Below are 6,011 nucleotides of genomic sequence, written 5' to 3'. Positions count from 1 at the left end.
TGGGCTGGGTCCACGGCCACCACAGGCGGTCCCCCACTCCTCCCTCTCCTAGGCGAGGTCCCCGGGCTAGGTCCCCGGGCTTCTGCACCCGAGCTGTGCCCTTCTTGATTTGTATGAGGAAGAAATTCCAGAAATGAGGCCCCCGAGAGCTGGCCTCAGCCAAGGTCAGCCAGACCTGTGTTCCCCGGGGCCAGACTCTGCCTTCGGGTCTCACTGACTCACAGGCCACTCCCTGACCTCTGCCACCTCCCCCCGGAGTCCACTGTCGCTGTGGGTGTCCTTTCTCCAGTGCAAACCCTGCTGTCCTGCGAGACGCAGCCCACCCCTCTCCACAGGTCCACTCCTCAGAAATATGGGAGGGGAGCTGGCTTCACACTGAGTATACACAGACCTTGACGTTGTTCCCAAACAGGACAGTCTAGCAACTGGTGACCCAGCGGTGACACTGAGTCAGGTGTCCTGAGTGATCTAGGTCATACGCAGACACCGGGCCATTTCACAGACAGCCCCGGACCTTCCAGGGATTTTGGTACCAAGGAGGGAGCTGGGACCCATCCCCACCCCAGACGAAAGGTCAGCTGTGAAATGCAAGCCACAGATGCAGATCAGGTGCAAATAAGAAGTGTCATTCCACGTTTTCTAAGAGCCACATCTTTTTAAAAAGTGAGAAGATACTGTTGAGCCCAGTGGGTGGCGCACGCCTTTAGTCCCAGCTGCTCTGGAGGCTGAGGCAGGAGGATCACAGATTGGAGGCCAGCCTGGGCACTAGCCAGACCCTCTCTCAAAATAAAAATAGGCTAAGGATGTAGCTCAGTGGTAAAGGGCCCCTACATTCAATCCCCAGGACGACAGATCAATGAAGATAACAGTGCAGTTAACGACGTTTTGTTTAACTCAGTGTATCCAGACTACTGTCACTTCCACAGGCCGCTAATATGAGAAATCAGGACACGTTTTGCATCTTTTAAGCTGGTTTTGATGATGTATGTGTGTTTTACACCCAGAGTGTCTCAGCACAGCCACTTTCAGGTGCTCACAGCTGCTGTGGCTTGAGGCCACTGCACTGGTCAGTGCTGGCCTTATCGTTCCCTGCTCATCATCAGTACCACCCTGTGTTGTGAAAATGTGGGACACGGGTTCCAGCCAGTGGGAATAGCATGTGTAAAGGCCCGAGGCAGGACCAGGAAGGCAGAGGTGGCTGAGCCTGGAAAAGGGAGGTAAAACATAAAGAGAGACGGCGTTGCGATCCTGGGAAGGACTGCCCGTCGAGTGGTCACTGGCCAGGTGAGGGCCGAGCCCTTATCTCTGGCCACCATCAAACGTCACAGCATGTGGTTTGCCAGGTAAACCTTCACAAGCCAAATCAGTCTTTTAGCTGCCAAAGAAATTCTAGTGTAGAACTCAGCAGCTCCCTGGTCCGTATGAGGGCCACATGCAGACGCTTCTCAGGACCTTCTCTGTGCGAGAGGAATTGGCAGGAGGCAGCAGTCAGGACCCGAGCTTGTGCTGACAGCTGGACACAGATGCTGCCCGGCTCCGGCAGCGGTCAGAAGGAGCTGCTGCTGGTGATAAGGGCATCTGGGGGCCGCGGCCACGGGGTGGGGGTCCAGCAGAATTTGGCGCCGAGGACTTGCAGGCACACCTGGACCTCAGGGCCCCTGATCTCCCTTCGCGAGGCCCTTCGGGCTGTTCTGAGGTGACGTTGGGGACTTTGAGAGGCCCTGGAGGACCGTTCACTCACCCAGCACATACTCAGCGGCCTCTGCCCCGCGCAGCCCACTGTGCCAGGGCTGGGGACTGGGCAGTGTCATTGCAGGACAGGGAGGGCTCTGGGGCGGGAGTGGAGGGCAGGAGCTGCCTGGCCAGGCCAGCAGGGCCTGGTGGACATGGGGAGGGCTGGCGAGTTGGTCTCAGTGAAATGGACAGCAGCGGAGGATGAGGACCTCACTAAGTGCCCCCGAGATCCCTGGGGCCTTACAGTGGAATGAGATTCCAGGAGCAGAAACTGTCCAGGAAGCCAGGCAGTGACTGGGCAGGTGACCGCGGGCCCAGAGGGGGGCAGAAGCCATGGCTGGTGAGACCTGGTCCCTCTCGGTGTGAGCTTGGGAGATAGAGGCAGGGACGGATCGGAGGTTAGGAAAGAGGAGAATCGAGGACGACGTCTGGATGGTGGGGGCGGGAGCTGACAGGTGAGTGACTGAGCAGCCAGCCAAGCTGGTTGGTGTCAGAATCCAATTTGAACCTTGCATCTGCGACTCTTAATAAAACCATCAGAATAAGCCAACCTGAGGACAGGAGCTGTGGGTGCACGGGGAGGGTAAGAAGGAGAACTAACTAAACCATGGCTGACTCCAGGTACAGATCTGCTCTGTCCATTTTGCCCATGGAGAAACAGAGAAGTTAAGCCCCTTGTCCAAGGTTGCACAGCTAGAGTGCAGTTAAACAGAATTTGAACCCACAAGTCTGAAGCCCTGCTCTGCTTAACCAGATTCCTGGGATGGGTGGTGAGTTGCTTCCAGATCTGGGGCATGTTGGTTAGATCGCTGCACACGCGAGTGAGCGTGGCTGAAGGCTGAATCCTGTGGTCGCATGTTCTGTGGCATGTCTGTCCCCTCCAGCGATACGGACGGCACAGCCCTGTGCCTCCCGGCCTTCCCCGCCACGGGAAAGCCAGGGCCTCCTCCACGGCAGACCTGGCTTTGGAACCAGGCTGAGCTTTCGGGAGGTGAGGGATGGGGAGGTGGCAGTCGGGCCGATGGCTTTTTATAAGCCATGAGACAGAGCGGGATCAATAATGCATGTTCCCAAACAGCCAGCCCATTATCTCACAGTCGGCACAACTGGCGCGCGGAGGGGGGTCCTAAAAAATTCATCACCTGCTATTTTCTGCTCACCCATGCGGCAGCTCTGCCCGGCGACTTCTCCACGGAGACGGCCCAGGCTGCCTTCCTGCCCCAGGGCGGAGAAGAGCCATCCACCCTAATTAGGGTCCGGCCCAGAGGCCAGCAAGAAAAGACCGGGAGAGAAGGGCCCTCGTCCCTGTCCTTGATTGAAGGCTGGGGCGGCCGCCCTGGTGTCCCCGGGCCTTGCCGGCGTGCATCTAACCTGAGCTGTTCCTCGGAGGTGTCACGTGCCCCGGGAGCTGGCTCCAGGGGCGTATGAATTAGTAAGTGACCCAGATCATCCGTCTGTTTTCAGGGCATTTGGGAAGAGCCCTGGGGACCATCGGGCTGGTGGCCGTCCTCCCCCGGGAGTCCAGGGCAGCAGCCACCGTGTTGCTTCGTGGGGGCCTCTGGTCAGGAAGGCCCGGAACCAGGGGCTTTGCCAGGTTCCCTGGTTTAATTCGGCCAAGACCAAACTCAGGGAGCCCAGGCCAGGCAGGCACGGCTCAGCAGTCCCCGCGGTCCTTACACAGAGCGGCCACCCTCCTGCATCCGGTCCTGCACTCGGGGTCCTCTCCACCTGGACTTGGTTTTTGAAGCTAGAATATTACTGTGAAGGGAAGCGGGAAATTCGGACCTCAGAGAAAGACCAGTGTCCACAGAGTCGCCGCAAAACCCAGGGCCTTGGGGACAGCACAGCCGGTGTTTAGGGCTCCCAGGAAGCTGCCCCCACCCCCGGGAGCCGTGCGCCTGCATCATGAGGACAGGGCAGCGGCGATGGTCAGCTCCCCTTGCGGGCAGGAGCAAGCGAGGGAAGCCGTGAGCCCGCTGACCGGGGCTTCCCTTCCGGCCCCACTCACGCCACATCACTGCTGCCGTGCATCTGCCTGAAGGTCAAGGACACAGTGGGACCCAAGCCCCAGAACATCAGGCGTGGACTGTCCTGCTCACTCTCCCAGGTCCAGGCCAGGCAGGAAGAAACTGCCTTTCAGGGCTCCCTGAGGCTGGTAGACGCCAATCAGGCCCCCCAAAGCCGGGTGAAGCATGGAGAGAAGCTTGAAGCATCTCTGAAGGACTCTCTGCCTTTTCAGAACATCTCGAAACACTCCAGCGTCGAGGCGAGGCTGGGTGCTGTCTAGCCAGACGGCTGGGCTCGATCACCACTCTGCACTGGCTGTGCGGCTTTGGGAAAGTTGCTTGACTTCTCTGTGCCCTGGCTCCCCCAAGTGTAAAATGGAGATGCCGTCCGCCTGCTGTCCTGTGGTGGCTGAGCCCAGGCAGGCTGTGCCTGTGTGGTGGCTGGCTCATATTCCAACTCCAAAGCCGTCCTCCGTCGGTGCCACCTGGGCCGGAGCCACCTGAGCCCTGCTTGTCCATGACACTGCTAGGTTTAGTAGTCATTTCCCAGCGTGAGTCTCCTGTGGCACCACGTAGCAGGGTTGAGCCTGCCGCTGGGGCACGGGTGCACACTGCCAGGTATGTGAGCCGGGCATGTGATGTCCCCGGGCTTGAGTGATCCTGTCAGTCGGGTCGACTGTAGCTGCTTCCTCTGCGGATGCTGTGTGTGCTGGGGACAGAGTCGCGCATCATGGGTGCAAAGAACAGCCGAGTGGAGGGTCAGAGGAGCCGCCAAGGAGCCGCCAAGGAGCCGTGGGAAGGAGACGCCATTGGATGTAAAGTCACATGAGTCACAACCCCTATGTCAGGGACTTAGCAGAGCTGAGCCAGTTTAAAAAGGGCATTTATTTGACTCATGGGAATAAAGAGTCTGAGTCTATTTTAGCTTCAGGAGTAGTTGGATCCAGCAGCACTATCCTGGGTGCCATTGGCCTTTCCGTCTCCCGGACCTCTGTTTTCCTGCAAGTCGGCTTCCTTTTCAGGCCTGCCCACCACAGGGCACTCCTGACCATTGCAGACCCAGGTGGCACTCTAGGAAGCCATCCCTGTGCTGAGGGAGCTTTTACCACAAGTGCCAACGAAGTCCCCAGATTGAGTCTTTCGGCCTGGATTCCTGGGACATCTGGTCAACCGTGAACCATTCGGCCAGTGCTGGGGCAGCCTGGGAAGCACGCGGAGTGGGGCGGACGGGCGCGGTTCCGCACAGGAGAACCAAGAGCCAGCGCCAGAAGGAGGAGAGGGGCCAGTGTGGAGTCGAATCGGGGAGACCCCCCTCCTGCCTGCACATGGTGTCTGCAGCGAGGCTCAGCCCAGACCAGACTGGTTCATCCATCAGGGGTGTGCAGGTGCCCACTGTGTGCACCTGAAGTGGACAGAATCTCCGCTTGTTCACATCCTGGTGCCAAAGCCGATAAATAAGACATGTAAATACAGAGCACATGGGACAGTGGAAAGTGGCCAGGATAAAGCAAGGAGAGAGTGGCCACAATAAAGGCCACAATAAAGGGTGGCCTCCTTGAGAAGGGACATCTGAGCAAAGAAGGTAGGAACACCAGCCAAAGGGATTCCTGGGAAGAGGTTCCAGGCAGAGGGAACAGGAGGTGCAAAGGCCCTGGGGCAGGAACTTTCCCACAGGTTAGCAGAGCTGCAGAGAGGCCAGGGCAGGGTGGTGGAGTGTGAGCCGGTGGGGGGGGGGCAGGAAGAGAAGGGGTAGTGTTCGGGTCCATCATGCAGGACATGAGCCTTGAACCCAGGGGAGGACTTCGGCTTTCTGGGTGAGGTGGAAGGCAGAGAAGGACGTAGCCTGACTACTCTGACCCTCTGGCTACTCCGTGAAGAATGGATAAGAAGGGCGTCCATTAAGGAGGCTGCTGCGAAGGTCCAGGTTCAAGATGAACCCAGCAGGGAGTCTGCTGGCCAGGTCCAGGCACAAGACGGTCAGACCAGAGAGGAAGACGGACACCGCCATCCCACAGGACAAGTGGACGAGACGTGCTGGCGGGTGTGACGTGCGGGAGAGAGGACCAAGAGTCATTTCAGGGTGTGGACCTGGAGACTGCGAGGGTGGACCCCCCTACAGAGCTGGGGAGCCGCGGGGGACCGGCTTGGCGTGGGGACGAGGGAGCCGTGTGCAGCCCTGTGGTTTGGCCTTCACGGGGTCGGAGGCCCTGGCCAGCCTCAGGGCGTGGGTCCTGAAAACAGCAGGTGTGGGGCTCGGCAGCCCCCAGTCCC

This window comes from Marmota marmota, unplaced genomic scaffold (genome assembly GCF_001458135.2).
Source record: "Marmota marmota marmota unplaced genomic scaffold, marMar, whole genome shotgun sequence".
NCBI classification, from domain to species: Eukaryota; Metazoa; Chordata; class Mammalia; order Rodentia; family Sciuridae; genus Marmota; species Marmota marmota.
This window is presented reverse-complemented; position numbering follows the sequence as displayed.